Here is a 17,029-nt window from a genome sequence, read left to right as displayed (position 1 = left end):
AAAAAAAAAAAAAAAAAAAAAAAACCTAATAGTATAGTATTAATGCAGATACTTAATATAAGTCACTATGGTAAGTGTGCCTGTATTTGGCTCATGTTTATCTGTACAGTTGTTCTGAAAGTTATGAGTCATATATTTACCAAAGCCATCATTATACATAGCAACAATTCCTAAATAAGCTTATGTAGCCTAATAACTCAGGTACTATCATTATTGTTAAACAAAAACACAAACAACTGCCAGAAAACTATTAGTTTTGAGCACATTTTATGTTGCATACAGTCTATGAACAACTTGCCATATTGTTGTGTTCATGTAGACTTCCACTGGCATTAGCCAAAGGCCAAGCCTTACATAAGCAAAATTAAGTTAAAGAGTGACAGCAAAGTATCTGACCAAGCATAGCCATAAAAATAGACAAGTACAACACAGGTGTGTGGAAAGATATCATTCCTCCTCTATGTAGATATAGCTAGTACCAAAAAATCTAAAAAGACTAAAAGAAGTAAATGTTGTTGAGGATGTGAATAAAGGAAAGTTTGCAACCATTGTGCAAAACAGAACCATAGTTCTTAAAGATGTTATAAACAAAACTATCTACCTTAGGACGTAGCAATCCCTAGGCACACAACCAATGATGTACACATAACCAGCGAATGGAATTTACCACAGTATTAGAAGGATATCTGCAGCTTCATATTCACTTACTGTAGCACTATTAATAATGGTAAGATAGAAGCCCAGGTGTCTAACCAGTATACAGTGCAAAGTCAATACATTGAAATATTAAATCTTTAACAAGGAGACCGTGATATTTGTCACATAATGCTATAATAAATAAGACAGAAGTTGGAGGGCATTGTATTACATAAAATAGTCTTACTTATGTGTAGATTTTTTAAACTTCAAATATAGAGAGATAGAAAGTAATTCTGGACCCAAGGAGTGTGAACATGGGGAATAGGAAGGTACAGTTCACTGGTTAAGAACAGCAGAGATGAACGATGAGGATGTGTGAGGAGATAATGTACAACATGAGAACAGTAATTAATAAAATTGCACCACACATGGGATTCCTGCCAAATGAATAGATTTTAGCTGTTTTTGTCAAAAACAAAAAGCAAGTGAAAAATGGGTCGGTCTATGAGATGATGGGCATATTAATTTGCTTGGCCAGAGTTACCATTTTACTGTTCACATATATCCCACAAAATTGTGTTGTATACCTTAAACATGCATAATAAAATCTATTCTAAAATTAACAAGTTAGAATAGGATAGTATATACAATAATAAGGCTTAGTAACCACTCCCCCTATGGTTGTATGAAAACAATTATACCCATTAGGCTCCTAATCTGCTGCACTTACCTGGAAGAAAAATGTACTATAGATGCAATCTTAATTATAAAATATTTCCTATTGTGAACTTTTAACAATATGCAATGCCAAATATGCATCTCATCATGTGAACAAGGGACATTGTATTGCTCACTTAATATTTCTATAAATTAAACAATGTCTATAAAGTCTATTAATTAAAAAGAAAATATGACTCACACTTAACAAATATTCAAAATGCAGTTTAAGCATTATTGTCTATACTGTGATATCATAATATAGACTTTTAAAAGAAATTTCACTGACAGTTGATTAATAGGACCAAGGACCTCTCCTCTCATTTATTTCCCACAAGGCCATCCTCTGCTACACGTGCAGCTGGAGTCATGGGTCCCTCTATGTGTACTCTTTAGTTGAGGTTTAGTCCCTGGGTGTAACCCTCCTGGCTTGAGGCCTGCCTCTCAAAACCACACTTCTCTGCCCACCTCCTGCTATTTGCCACGCCTCATCCTGGTTCCAGTTACGTCGGAAGTCCCGCATCTACAGAGACCAGAAGAAGCTGCTGATTGGGCTGGCATGCTGAAGAACTTGTGGGAGGGGTTTTACCTCACCTGTCCTAACTGTTGGCTTGTAACAAACAGGGATTAAATTGAAGATGGCTGAGCGATCACGACTCCTGTCTAATTTTTTAACCTTCCACGTGGACAGGTATAACTTTGGCCACCCTATATTCTCCCAAACTTTCTCTTACCCTTGCTTTTCCTTATAACTCCATTTCCCAGAATAACCCTTTCTCTATTGTTACTGCTGGGTGGTAACTCCTGGGAACTCTGGGGGTACTGGTTGGTTCATATTGTTGTTCCTCCTATGGGGTTGCAAACTCCTTCAGCTCCTTGGATCTTCTCTCTAGCTCCTCCATTAGGGACCCTGAGCGCAGTCCAATGGGTGGCTTAGAGCATCCACTTCTGCATTTTTCAGACACTGTCAGAGCCTCTCAGGAGACAGTTATATCAGGTTCCTGTCATGAAGCACTTGTTGGCATCTACAATAGTGTCTGGGTTTAGTACCTCTATATGGGATGGATCCCTAGGTGGGCCAGTCTCTGAATGGCCTTTCCTTCAGTTTCTGCTTCACACTTTGTCTCTGTATCTCCTTCCATGGGTATTTTGCTCCCCCTTCTAAGAAGGACCAAAATATCCACACTTTGGTCTTCCTTCTTCTTGAACTTCATGTGGTCTGTGAAATGTATCTTGGGTATTCTGAACTTGTAGTTGAATATCCACTTATCAGTGAGGACATAGCATGTGTGTTCTTTTGTGGTAGGGTTATCTCACTCAGGATGATATTTTCTAGTTCCATCCATTTGCCTAAGAATTTCATGAATTCATTGTTTTTAACAGCTGCGTAATACTCCATTGTGTAAATGCCTCACATTTTCTTTATCTACTCCTCTGTTGATGGGCATCTGGGTTCTTTCCAGCTTCTGGCTATTATAAATAAGGCTGCTATGAACATAGTGGAGCATGTGCCCTTATTACATGGTAGAGCATCTTCTGGGTTTATATCTAGGAGTTGTATAGCTGGCTCCTCAAGTAGTAATATGTCCAATTTTCTGAGGAACTGCCAAATTGATTTCCATTTTAAAATAAATTTTATTAGTTTAATTAAAATAAAAAATAAAAAAGTCAAATTCTACATAAAATGTTTAGTGCATTTTAATTTTGTTGTTAAGCTGGCAGATAAGAAAGACGGTGAAGCCAAAACCAATGTGAAATTGATAGCATCAGTAGGTGACTGACAGGTAAGGCCAGTGTTTCACTCAGGGTTTTCTGGGAAACACTGGGTATCTGAATTATGGTCCATGAAGATAACATGGACAGGAGGGTGGGCCCAGGCCCACCTGTGAGGCTACCCCAGAGGTCACATCTCAGATGAGCATATCATCTGAGAAAAAAAGAGGAAGTAGGATAGGATAGGAAGAAGAGGATGAGAAAAATGAGGAAAGAAAGGAAAAGAAAACTTCAAAAGCAGGAGACAGCAAGAAGCCTCCTGTTTTCCTATTGTATGGGCAGACAGACTCAACCTCCAAAGTTAAACCCAGGCTGCACGTCCCAGCCCATGTCTCTTGTGTGGCTCTCAAATGCCTCAAATTTGAAATTTGCTTGGTTCTAAGAAGAAGTGAAGAAAACAATTTCAACAAAGATCACTGAAATGTTATATCACTGAGCATAATTCATGAAATTCCAGATGCATCTTTCTGCTTTCTAAGAAGAAACAGGTTATATGGCAATTTCTGCAATACAGCATCAATTTTTAAAAAGTTATACTCATGGCAAAGTGTGAAATGGTAACATCAAAATAAACTGTATGATAAGAATTTAGCTTTATATTTTTCTTTGAATGTATATTTTCACTAAAATTATTATGTGAAATGATGAATACTAGATTATTTTAAGTTTTTAGACTAGACCATACAACAAGCATTTCAAATAATTAAGAAACATTCAGCAATCAGATATTTTGTTTATACTTTAATAAATTAAAAGATTGCAAGTTGTGAAATATTTAAATAGAATAGATAGTAAGTGTTGCAGTGTATATTATTTTGAGCTATATCCTTAGAAATGTGATATTTAAAAAAAATAAATGTGATATTTTAGTTTCTTTCTTAATAATTAAAAGTTACTCTACCTTCTGTTTTTTTTAACTATCTACAAATTAGACATTAACAATTCTATCTTCATCATGCAAAATCCCTGACCTATCCATGGCTACATATTATTCTACAGTATTGACCACTTGATTTTACAACTTTATAAATCTTTATCTAGTGACTTGGAAAGAAGAAAAAACAGCTTGTGTTCTAAAACACATGTGTAGGTTATGGACTATATATTAGGTCTGAATTTTCAAAGTTCATGGTAAAAGATATTATCTAGGATCACTGTAGAACTTGGTCTGTTTCCTAGAACAAAGACAAACAGAAAGTAAAAAATAACAGTCATGTTTTCACATGATTGTAAAACATCATTGTTGGCTAAAACAAATGAAATAGTCCCTAATGTAGCAATGGGACCATTAGAAGATAATCAGAGACAGTACATAATAAAATCAATATCTAGGACATAAAGATGTATTTAAATAATTATGCTAGATTTTAAAAAGTAGCAAATGTCAAGATTTTAACTAAGTTGTATTTATCATTGGATTCCAGAAAAACCAGCAGTCTGAGTAATGATGGAGTAGATCGTCAAGAGCTACAACTGCAAAACACCAGGAAACCTCTTTGGGCAGAAAAATACACTCAATAAGAGAATAGTGATCTGAGTGGTTCATCTCTAGTTCTACATGAAGGCACTTGGTAGGTGGCTCTTATGCAGTCTGGATGGTTTCTCTGTATTTTGAATAGGTTCTCTATTCCCTTATTCATTTTCTTTTCTTCTCATGTATAGGGAGATCCTGAATACTGCATTATGGGAAGAAGGCTTTGGTGAGAAAATGAAGAAGCAAAACACCATTCTCTTACATGATGCCAGAAGAGACAAACACATCAGGGATCCAAACGAAGTGACAGTGGTATACAGGCAGGAAAGGGGCTTCTTCCTTCTCTGGGTAGGCTTTAGTCCATGTGACTCACTGGAACATGACCTTGTGGGTAAAAGTGGCAATGGAGGCACCAACAAAACGTCACCAGGCTCCCTCAGCTTCAGCATGACATCATGAGACAGGGGTTGGGTGGGTGAGTACCAATTACTGAGAACTTGGAGTTCTGTGTTGCAGTCTAGAGTGATGCATTCGTGAGCAAGTGTGAACTGAGATGTCTAAGAGAATTCATGATAATCACCGAGGTTATGGGAATAGCTTCTGGCCTACCACACACTCACTCCTTCACGTGTACATTCACTTACAGATATGTGTGCATTTGTAGTTGTGTTGTTTTGTGAAATGTTAAAACTTCGTCTCTCATGTATCACTGCCTATAGTTCCTGATGCTGCTACCTAGGAGACAACAGTGGCTTCTGAAGGATGACTGAATAGAAATCACCTCATTTCTGATGTTTACCAAGTTTACCAAAGACAAATCAGTAGCATTTAATAAATATTTTCATCTTGAGGTTTTAAATGTACAAAACTGAAAAACAGGTAGGCACTTAATAAACCTTAAGCCATCTTTTGAAAGAGGGTGAATAATTCTGTGAATCCATACATACACTTCCTTCAAGCAGAAAAATCCAAAAACAAAGACATGTAGATTTCAAGAGGAAAGTTATAAAAGACAAAGAAAAAAATGTATAAAATAATCTTTCTACTTGGAAGGGTATAGCTTCCTGCTACATGTGTGACATTTAGGGATCTAGGAAGTGAGTGTCTGGAGGACTTGGCACATGGGCCATGTGGTGAGAAGATCCTGTGCTGACATGAGAACTCTGTTCAACTGAATGCAAAGGAGAACTGAAGAACAGACTAATGGGGACCAAAAGAGAAGCATGTTGGGCTCTGAGAGTAGCCCAGGCTCACTCTCCCCTGGCTCCTTGGCCTGGGGAAAGAAAAGGAAGACCACAGTGATATGAAGTATTTGCATATTGTAAGGATGGTCAAGGACTAGGGAAGTTTGGTTGTAGACTTCATAGAAAAGCCAGACCAGGGACTATATCCAGCCAGGCTTACAGAACAAGCTGATCTCCATATGGTGTGGAAATCAAATATGGCTGTGAAATCTTAGAAGGGAGCCTGGGCATTCTGAGAGGACTAGCTGACCAGAACTGACTGAAATTTAAAAAATAAAATAAAAAATAAAAAATAAAAACAGGGGTGGAAGCATTCAACCCCAGGGACCTTGGCAGATATCACAATGATGTCATAGAAAGGCTGCATGGTCCAGGTAACATAGGTTACAGTATAGAGTAGGTTAGCACCAGGAACGCCAGAACTCTGAACCACTCAATACATGAGAGGAAATAAGGGGGTAGGCCTCTTATGAAGGACTGTCAGCAAAGAGGGAAGAACAATGTATTAGTAACAGGAGCAATATACAAGCACAAAAGCTGACAAATAGGTGAGATAAAAAGGAAGACAGTCGGGCGGTGGTGGCGGGCGCCTTTAATCCCAGCACTTGGGAGGCAGAGGCAGAGACAGGTGGATTTCTGAGTTGGAGGCCATCCTGGTCTACAGAGTGAGTTCCAGGACAGCCAGGGATACACAGAGAAACCCTGTCTCAAAAAAAAAAAAAAAAAAAAAAAAAAAAAAAAAAAAAAAAGACCAATTATCACAAGAAAATGTGCTATACATTCATTAACTTTTCAGACTTAAGACGTGAAAATTATTTCCAGTGTGAAAGCAAGTACAAGGATATGGATGGGAAAACTGGAGACAGAGATAAAATGTGGACAGATAAGATTGCAGATACATGAACAGCTCCACTCGCGTGGATACAGGAAGCAGCAAGCACACATTCCCCACCAGCCAAACCTGTCAGACAGGATTCCTTGGCCCCAGCCCCAAGGGGAGATCTTTGGAAACATGGCTATGGAACATGTTAATGGAAATGGTACTGAAGAGCCCATGGATACTACTTCGGCAGTTATCCATTCAAAAAATTTTCAGACATTGCTTGATGCTGGTTTACCAAAGAAATTTGCTGAAAAACTAGATGAAATTTACGTTGCAGGGCTAGTTGTACACAGTGATTTAGATGAAAGAGATATAGAAGCTTTAAAAGAGTTCAATGAAGACAGTGCATTGGCAGTGCTGCAACAACTTGAAGGCAGTGATCTCTTTCATGTTCAGAACAAAAGTGCCATCTTATGTGGAGTCATGAAGACTTACAGGCAGAGAGAAAAACAAGGGACCAAAGTTGCAAACTGTAGTAAAGGACCAGATGAGGCAAAGATTAAGGCACTTTTGGAAAGAATAGGCTACACCCTTGATGTGACTACAGGTCAGAGGAAGTATGGGGGACCACCTCCAGATTCTGTTTATTCAGGTGAGCAGCCTTCTGTTGGTGCTGAGATATTTGTGGGGAAGATCCCCAGAGATCTGTTTGAGGATGAGCTTGTTAAGATCTGTATAACAAGAACTTCAAGCCTCTGAAGAAGGAAATCGAAGAAGATCTCAGAAGATGGAAAGACTTCCCATGCTCATGGATTGGCAGGATTAGTAAAGTAAAAATGGCCATCTTACCAAAAGCAATCTACAGATTCAATGCAATCCCTATCAATACTCCAACTCAATTATTCACAGACTTAGAAAGAGCAATTTTCAAATTCATCTGGAATAACAAAAAACCTAGGATATTTTCAACAATAAAAGAACCTCGGGTGGAATCACCATCCGTGACCTTAAGCTGTACTACAGAGCAATTGTGATAAAAACTGCATGGTATTAGTACAGTGACAGGCAGGTGGATCAAAGGAATAGAATTGAAGACCCAGAACTGAACCCACACACATATGGTCACTTGATCTTTGACAAAGGGGCTAAAACCATCCCATGGAAAAAAGCCAGCATTTTCAACAAATGGTGCTAGCTCAATTGGCAGTTATATGTAGAAGAATGCAAATCGATCCATTCCTATCTCCTTGTACAAAGCTCAAATCCAAGTGGATCAGGGACCTCCACATCAAACCAAATACACTGAAACTAATAGAAAAGAAAGTGGGGAAGAGCCTTGAGCACATAGGCACAGGGGAAATTTTCCTGAACAGAACACCAATAGCTTATGATCTAAGATCAAGAATTGACAAATGGGACCTCATAAAGTTGCAAAGTTTCTGTAAGGCAAAAGACACTGTCAATAGGACAAAATGGCAACCAACAAATTAGGAAAAGACCTTTACCAATCCTATATCTGATAGAGGGCTAATATCCAATGTATAGAAATAACTCAAGAAATTAGACTCCAGAGAACCAAATAGCCCTATTAAAAATGGGGTACAGAGCTAAACAAAGAATTCTCAACTGAGGAATACGAAATGGCTGAGAAGCACCTAAAGAAATGTTCAACATCCTTAGTCATTAGGGAAATGCAAATCAAAGCAACCCCGAGATTCCACCTCACACCAGTCAGAATAGCTAGGATAAAAACTCAGATGACAGCAGATGCTGGAGAGGTTGTGGAGAAAGAGGAACACTCCTTCATTGCTGGTGGGATTGCAAGCTGGTACAACAACTCTGGAAATCAGTTTGGCGGTTCCTCTGGAAATTGGACATAATTCTACCAGAGGACCCAGCTATACCACTCCTGGACATATACCTAGAAGATGCTCCAACATTTAATAAGGGCATATGTTCCACCATGTTCATTGCAGCCTTATTTATAATAGCCAGAAACTGGAAACAACCCAGATGTCCCTCAACAGAGGAATGGATATAGAAATTGTGGTACATCTACACAATGGAGTACCACTCAGCTATTAAAAACAATGAATTTATGAAATTCTTAGGTAAATGGATGGACCTGGAGAATAACATCCTGAGTGAGGTAACCCAATCACTAAAGAACACATATGGTATGCACTCTCTGATAAGTGGATATTAGTCCAGAAGCTCAGAATACCCAAAATATAATCCACAAACTACAAGAACTCAAGAAGGAAGACCAAAGTGTGGATACTTCATTTCTTCTTAGAAGAGAGAACAAAATACCCACTGAAGGAGTTGCAGAGACAAACTGTGGAGCAGAGACTGAAAGAAGGACAATCCAGAGACTGTGACACCTGGGAATCCTTCCAATATTCAATCATCAAACCCAGAGATTATTGTGGATGTCAGCAAGTGCTGGCTGACAGGAACCTGATAGAGCTATCTCCTGTGAGGCTCTGCTAGTGCCCAACTAATACAGAAGTAGAGGCTCACAGCCATACATTGGACTGAGTATAGGGTCCCTAATGAAGGAGCTAGAGAAAGGACCCAAGGAACTGAAGGGTTTTCAGCCCCTTAGGACGAATAACAATATGAACTAACCAGTACCCCTAGAGCTCCCAGGGACTAAACCATCAACAAAAAGCTACACATAGTAGGACTCATGGCTCCAACTGCATATGTAGCAGAGGATGGCCAAGTTGATCATCAATGGGAGGAGAGACCCTTGGTCCTGTGAAGGTTTTGTGCCTCAGTGTAGGGGAATGCCAGGGCCAGGATGAGGGAGAAGGTGGGTTGATGAGCAGGGGGAGGAGGGAGGGAACAGGGATTTTTTGTTTTTTGGTTTTTTGTTTTTTGTTTTTTTGGTTTGTTTTTGTTTTTGTTTTTGTTTTCCAGAAGGGAAATCAGGAGAAGAGATATCATTTGAAATGTAAATAAATAAAATATCCAATTAAAAAAAAAAGAAAGTCACTTTTACAGTGACTTGATGTAGAAACAAAACAAAACAAAACAAAGATTACAGATACTTTTAGAGCCAGGGAGAGAGAGGAGAACAAGAGAGGACAGAAAGAGGAAAAGGGAAATTGACTAACTTACTTTTTTGGCAATAAGCAGATCCTGGACCAGATCTTAGCTTCCAAATATCATTTACAATAAAACAACCAATTGTCCTTGGAGATGGACCTTTCAAAGGTTAACACAAAATGAGCCTGGAGATAGTAGTGCCAGAAAGTAAGGAAATGGTCAAATTCCAGAAATAAAGCATGGCAAGAAGATGCCGGAGTATAGCTTTAAAAAATACCTACGTAAATACAATTAATATACAATGATATTAATAAAAAATGATAAAATGGGACAATTGTACAATATTTCTTTAAAACTTGTGATGTCACCCATCTCTGGAAGGAAAATTATATTACTAACCCATCTCTCCCCCAAATTGGAATGAACTAAGTTTTTAGTTTATTTATAATTTATTTTTAAAAAATATATTTATTTACTGTGATGTACATCTAACATGATGCACATGTGAAGGTCAGAGGACAGCTTGCACAATAGTTCCCCATGTCTATCATGTGGGTCCCAAGAGGTCACTTCCCTCTGTCTACCATACGGGTCCTAAGAACTGAAATCAGGATTTCAGTATTGACAATTTCCTTTAGCAGCTGAGCCATCTTGGAGAGCCTGCTTTGTGATTCCAAAACATTAACTGCAGAAAGAGGAGGCCCATCTTTAGAGGAGTCAGGCCTGGCAAGTGCTTCGTCAGCTGAGCAGCCCACGTTAATGACATCACCCATAAGTCACACTGATGCTTTAACTGTGTTACATAGTCCCTGTGTCTAGTTTTTCGACCTCATATAGTTTACTGTCTTCTGTAACAACATGGAAAAATCTATTTTCTGGAAAATTATGTAATACCAAAAGAAGTAAAGCAAAGAAATCAAATAGATGTCTAAAGATACATGTAAAAACATGTATGAATTGAAGCTGACTGACACAGGTGCAGATACTCTCAGCCAAACATTGGACATGGGTAGGGACTCTTACAGAAAAGTTGAAGGAAGGATTGAGGGTTCCAAAGGGGATAGAAACTCCACAGGAAGACCAAAAGAGTCAACTAACCTCTGGGAGCTCTTCAAGACTGAGCCACCAACCAAAGAGCATACATGGGCTAGACCTAGACCCCCTGCAGCTTAGTCACCAAGAGTGCTTTGTCTGGCCACAGTGGGACAGGGTGCACCGAATCTTGCAGAGACTTGACATGCCAGGGCCAGGGGGATACCTAGAGGTATTCTAAGAAGGAAGTCCCACCTTCTTAGAGGAGAGGGACTTCGTAAGGGGGGACTGAACAGGGAGTAGCATTTGTAATATAAACAAGCAAACAAACATGGGTTGGTAAGTAGATCATAAAAGAAATGGATTCCCTGTAAAGTCCTCCCATTTTTCTGTACATTTAGATTCTTTTAACAATGAGGTGTTAGAAACAAAATATATAAGCTCATAAACACTTGAGATACTTGTATATTTTGTCAATCAAAAAATAGAATTTGAACAAGAGTAAAACAACAGTGAGAATAATTCTTGCCATGTAAAATATTGACTCTGTGAAAGCACTGTGGTGAGTACTGACCTCAAGTTATCTCAACGTTCCTTTCCACTAGCGTGAGTCATCACAGGAAATGCAGGCCCCTGTCTGTGACTTGCTTCATTGGGCTGCTGGCAAGACTTCACCCACTTGTGGATTTCAGATGCTTGCCAGTAATTCATGAAAACCACAGTTCTATTGAAGCTACACTGCATCTCATTCTTTGCTTTTTGCTGTGTTTGCATTGTGTCTTTGAGTCTTTAGTAATTTGCTCCTTTATCTCACTACACTAATCTCTCGGACTGATGTCTTAAAGTTACTGTTCAATAAACAGCTTGACGATGCTTTTCTTCCTTCCCTTTGACTTCTGTGTGCCCCTTCACTCCTCAAATCCATGGTCATTTTAAGGATTATTTTTGTTGCACACACATAGTACATAAATATGTCAACATAGCTTACTGAGTCCGATTGATGCCACTTGTATGTACACGACTTCAGGATTGACTACTTAGCACTGAATAACCAATTAGGAGGCTCATTCTTGACTCATTTATTCTCTCTGCAGTTCATTACCTGTAGTTCTTTGTCTAGGGTGAGGTCCTAGAAATTTTCCCCTCTTGAGTTAATGTGTCTATTCACATTGTCACTAGTCAAGTCTTACTTAAGCAGCCATATTCTTAAGGAAGGAGGTACCTTTACAATTTACATGAAAATATCAATTCATAGAATGTCATATATTAATTTTTCTAAGATAATATTTGCTTTTTTAATGCCCACATTTTAAAGGTCTGAACCAGGCTGGGCAAGGTGGTTCACAACTGGAATCTCAGCACTGCAGGGTGGAGGCAGAAAGATCACCATGAATTTGAGGTTGAACTAGAGTATATAATGAGTTCTCAGATAGAATGAAACCCTGTATTTACCCTTCCTCCCTTAGACACTACACCCTCCTTAATTCTACAAACTACAATACTAATGGTGATTAATTTGGAAGGTAGCAATACACAGAATGTGGAGTTGACATTCCGTTTTCCTACAATTTGAAAGTGGTACAAACAAATTGACTATCTCTCTGTGTCATGTTCATTCTGTGTCCCTCTCTCTCTCTCAAGTCCCTACTCCAAGTCAGCCTTTCACTCCCCCCACTCCCAAAATAAACCTCTTAAGTTAAACAAACAAATTAATTGACTCTTTAAAATGAAAGTGCTAACCTACTTTTTATTTAAAATAGAAATAAAAAATGGCATAGAAAAGGTAGTTTCCATTCTTCAAGAATTTTTGGGACTCCCCTAAGCTAACCCTTTCCTACTACTGTTACATATAAATGTTCTATAAATAAGAGTGGGCCATATTTCCCCCAACACATTAATATCTACCTTGCCACACTGGTATTCCAGGAAGGAATAATGCTGAAAAAAAAATCATTCTTGCTTTTCGTGTCATAGAGTTGCAAAAGTTGCATAGTTAAGAGTCAAAATTAAACTTTACTTAAGAGTACAGATTTAACTTTAAGCCTTTTTGCTAACTGGATTTCTAAAACTGTGGAGAGCTGTGGATCCTTACAGCAATGTGGGTACAACTTTACTCCTATCCAGACAATGGCAGCCATTGCTTCCTTTCCCCTGTATTTTAAATTGGCTTCTCTGGAAACAATGAGAATTGAATCCTCTCCTCTGTTAGAGATTGTGAGCACCTGGCAGGAATGTGAAAGTGACTGGATTTTTAGTATGCGGTGATTTCTCTACATCTTTGACCTATTTTGTAATTAGAATATCCAACTATTTTCTATTCATCATTAGTCACATTTAACTTCTGCCTTTAAAAATCAAATTCCCCTTCAAATCAAATATTAATGATTCATGTTATATTTCAATGAAGATTTTATAAAGCTTCCTCTATCTTCTCATTTATTCTTTTTTCTATCTCTCCTGCTCCTGTGGCAAATATATAGCTCTCTAGAATAAAGTTCACACTTATTACTTTTTATCTTTTTATTTAGACTGGTTAAATCTTATCAATTGCTTTCAATAGTAACTGGTAATATCATATTGTTGATTAAATATATTGATATAACAAACTATGCAACAGAAATATGACATTCTTACATTCCTAGAGCAGTATGCCACTGCCTTAGTGTATCTTTTAATAGAAACCTGATTCTAGACTTTCAATGCTTTTTACTACTAAGGCAAGGAATTTCTAACCAATTCCAGATTGGTAAAATCTTTCTTGGATTCTTCAGGTCTAATTATAAGAAATATCCTCACTGAGAGCTCTCAGGCAAGGTTTATCTAAGCAGCCATTTCCATGAACTGGATCTCACTCTGTCATATATGGCTGAGTAGGGAAGCTCTGAGCAAGAACTAGAGAGCTGAGGATACAAGAGCAGCTTCAAAGTTCCCAATTTCAAATTTTTCAGAATACTTCTTTTGAAATGTAGAGAGGATGAAAAGAAAATACAAGGCAAAAACAGCGAAGACTTTGGAATCAGTTGAAAGAATCAATTTCACTGAGCTCAAGTCATATGATGTTTTGTATCAATTCATCCACTGATGATCACTAAAGTTGATCCCTACATGCAAACAAGTATACATTAATCTACTTTGATTAGTTTTCAAGACAAAGGCCAACCTAAATCAAAGGCGTGCAAACTTCTATTTTATTAATCCCTCTTAGATAAGCTAGTTAACTATATCTAGTTGGTATAAAAGCTTCCGGCTTGATCTCCCAATTGTCACTGTCACATTTTTCCATTTTATAGGAATATTGAATGTGAGACTCAATCTGGCAGAGTAGCTCAATTTTTTTTTTCTTTTAAACTTTGAAATTAATCAATGAAAGCTTCCAAGTAAGCATCTTCATTGACAGAAAACTTGGAAAGTATGTTCATAGATAAACACTACACTCACAGTTGTAAATTATTCCTACATATTGTTCTGTTGACACATGCAAGCTAATGAGGAGCCAGTTCCTCTTACTAAAATGTTCTGCAGTCTTGATTCTTACCCAATGCCTGAAAAAAATAAGTTAAAGTAACATTAACTCTGCCTACAACCCTCTGATTGATATGTTGGGAGCAAAACATAAAAACCAAGCCAGATAAAAAGATCCAGGCTGGCTCTGCATGTGGCTGGTCTAGCCTGGAGAATCGGCACATTGTCGCCAGTGAGCACTTCCCTTAGCAAGTGTTCTCTTCCAGAGGCAGAAGCTTAGCTCAGGAGCTCCTCAGTCCCAAGCACCCTCCTCCTCCTTAATCTTTATTCTTTGACTTCTGACAGGCAAAAGTTAGCAATCAGAATGAAAATCAGTCACTTTTTCCTTTCTCAAAGATGCACAGAACTGAATGGACCAACCACAGCAAAAATCAGTTGGTGAGTAATTACATCTTGAAACATTAGATAGAACTGTGCTCATATTTTCAGCTCAGCTCTGGGTCCAATATTGACAGCTAGAATCTCGTGCTTCTAAGAGTGGCACACATTGGTTTCCTCCCACCTCCTTGAATTCTAGATGGTAAAAATTCCCAGCTTTCTAACTACTCCTGTTTGATGGTTTCATTGCCTACATAAGGAAACTCAGGTTTAGAAGGACAACTACATGACAGAACTTACAACTGACAATCAAACTATTATTGAATATTACTTATATTTATAGATAAATGTTTTGACTATTTCAAACTTTGGTAATATATCTTTAGCTATTGAATTCGCATTGTTTTTTGTAACCTAAAATGTGCTGTGGAGTATGGATTGGTCAGCTTTGAGCCTTTTAGGATTTACATGTAAATGAAATAGATGAGGGAAAAGAAGGCCTAGGTCAGCATTGCTCTAGTCTGAGTTAGTGACACAGCTTTGCATGCTCACTACGAGGACAGCCTCCAGCCCATAGTGCCCAATGTTATGCAGCACTCTACTACTCAAATCGCATGCCTCAATTTCTACACAGATAAAGTGGAAGAAATGAGCAGATTTCAATCTATAATTACAATCACTGGAAAAAATATATATTAATGTGGTCTTTAAGAATGGTTTAATAAACAAATATGTAGCTAACTGGACCCTTATGGAAACATCAGAGACTTATACAAGCCCAGATAGAGTGCTGATACCTTAGTCTCTTGTTATAATAAGTAAATTCTGTAATATACATATATATGTGTGTTTAGTGTATGCATGTACAGCTGTTGGTGGTGTAACAAGAATACAAATATATTAAGTTATTTCATAAGTAGGAATAGACTCTAAGATGATAAACATGCAATATCATGACTGCATAAACCAGTAATAAAGGATTGCTTATTGTGCATTGCATTGTGCCATATTTTCATATGCATGCAAATAAAGCAAATTTGTATACATCAGTATCACCAGAAATATAGGTCTTGTGTTATGATGTCATTAGACTACAGACTTTTTCACCTCCTTTATCATCCTATGGAATTATCATTTTATATATGATCCAGTGTGACTGAGAATTCATGTGGTATGCAACCATATATCCAGTGCATGCACACTAACTACTCAAGTGTTTAATTGTTGAATACTATACTGCATTACTTTTCAATACAAATACATTTTAAAAATAACCTTAAGTTTTCTCTGAGGGTTAGTCATCTTAATTAACTACTAAAGAGTGACTATAGAGGTAACTTTTCATTGGACTCCTGACAGGCATTTGTGCCACTGTTGGGTAGTTGACCTCTCTCACAGAGTTTGAAATATGGTCAGATGGTTAATGATCATGGTTATCATTCTGATGACAATAGATAATCTTTATTAAGACTCATTATGTACCACAAACTGTCATTCTCTCCCTCAGAAACAAATGCTTCTTCCTATTCACAAATGTAGAAGCTGATGGTGACAGGGTTAGCATCTTATTATGTTGAAAATTATTTTTTAAGATAAATATTTCTTATTATTTGAAAGTTTGGTTATGTTTATTTTTCTACCCACTGAATTTGCATTTTGTTTTATAACCTTGAATGTATTATTTGTTACAGACTCATAGATTGTTATTTGTAAGTTTCATTATAGTTTAAAATAAGCTATGTCCAGAATAAAATGAATAAATGAAACTCCAGACCTGTTTGCTAAATATTTAAGCATGCAGGTTTACACACATTAAGTATAATCTAAGAATTTTATAAGGCAATATCATAATAGAATATAAAACCTGTAGGACAGAGAGGTTATTAACATGTTAGGATCCCTCAGACATTAAGCATAAAGAAGATATGAATGCAAGTTGCTTTTTAGCATAGTATGTATTTTTCCTTAAGTTTGCCAGTTCTAACTTTAATTTTTATTCTCAACAACCTAACTTCAATAAAAACCAATCTGTAATCATATTATCACACATTTTCCCAAATTATTTATATTATACTTCTCTGAATTTCTTTAGGAGGTGATTTGGAACTGAATGAATAATGTACCAGAGCTCTGACTTTATCAACAGATTAAATCCTTAGATGAAGCCATAGTTTGGTGGCATTATCGGGAGGCCTGGAGACCAGTGTTGGGTCTGAGTTAGAGGGCATAGGTGACTCATCCTCTAAAGGGAATACTTTTCCTTTTCTGCCTCTTGTTCTTTTTCTCTGCTCTTGGTAGTCATGAGGTTTCCCTTTTCTGTTCTAAGTCATCCTTAGAATCCCAAGAATGTAGCTCAATTACCCCTGCAACACTGTTTTAAGTGACTTGTATGTCAAATATCCCCTCAACATTTTAATGTATTCCATTCATGAC

At 37.5% G+C, this 17,029-nt stretch overlaps 1 protein-coding gene across 12 annotated transcripts in view; it reads right to left on the bottom strand.

Annotated features, from left to right (window-relative positions):
• Iqcm (IQ motif containing M) overlaps window positions 1-17,029 on the bottom strand; it is a 693,129-nt gene that overhangs the window by 1,085 nt on the left and 675,015 nt on the right. The gene's annotated exons all lie outside the window — the stretch shown is intronic.

The sequence above is a fragment of the Mastomys coucha genome, unplaced genomic scaffold (assembly GCF_008632895.1).
Source record: "Mastomys coucha isolate ucsf_1 unplaced genomic scaffold, UCSF_Mcou_1 pScaffold22, whole genome shotgun sequence".
In the NCBI taxonomy this organism is placed as follows: Eukaryota; Metazoa; Chordata; class Mammalia; order Rodentia; family Muridae; genus Mastomys; species Mastomys coucha.
Note: the sequence above shows the minus strand (reverse complement) of the source record. Positions and strands in the feature narration are given on the sequence as shown.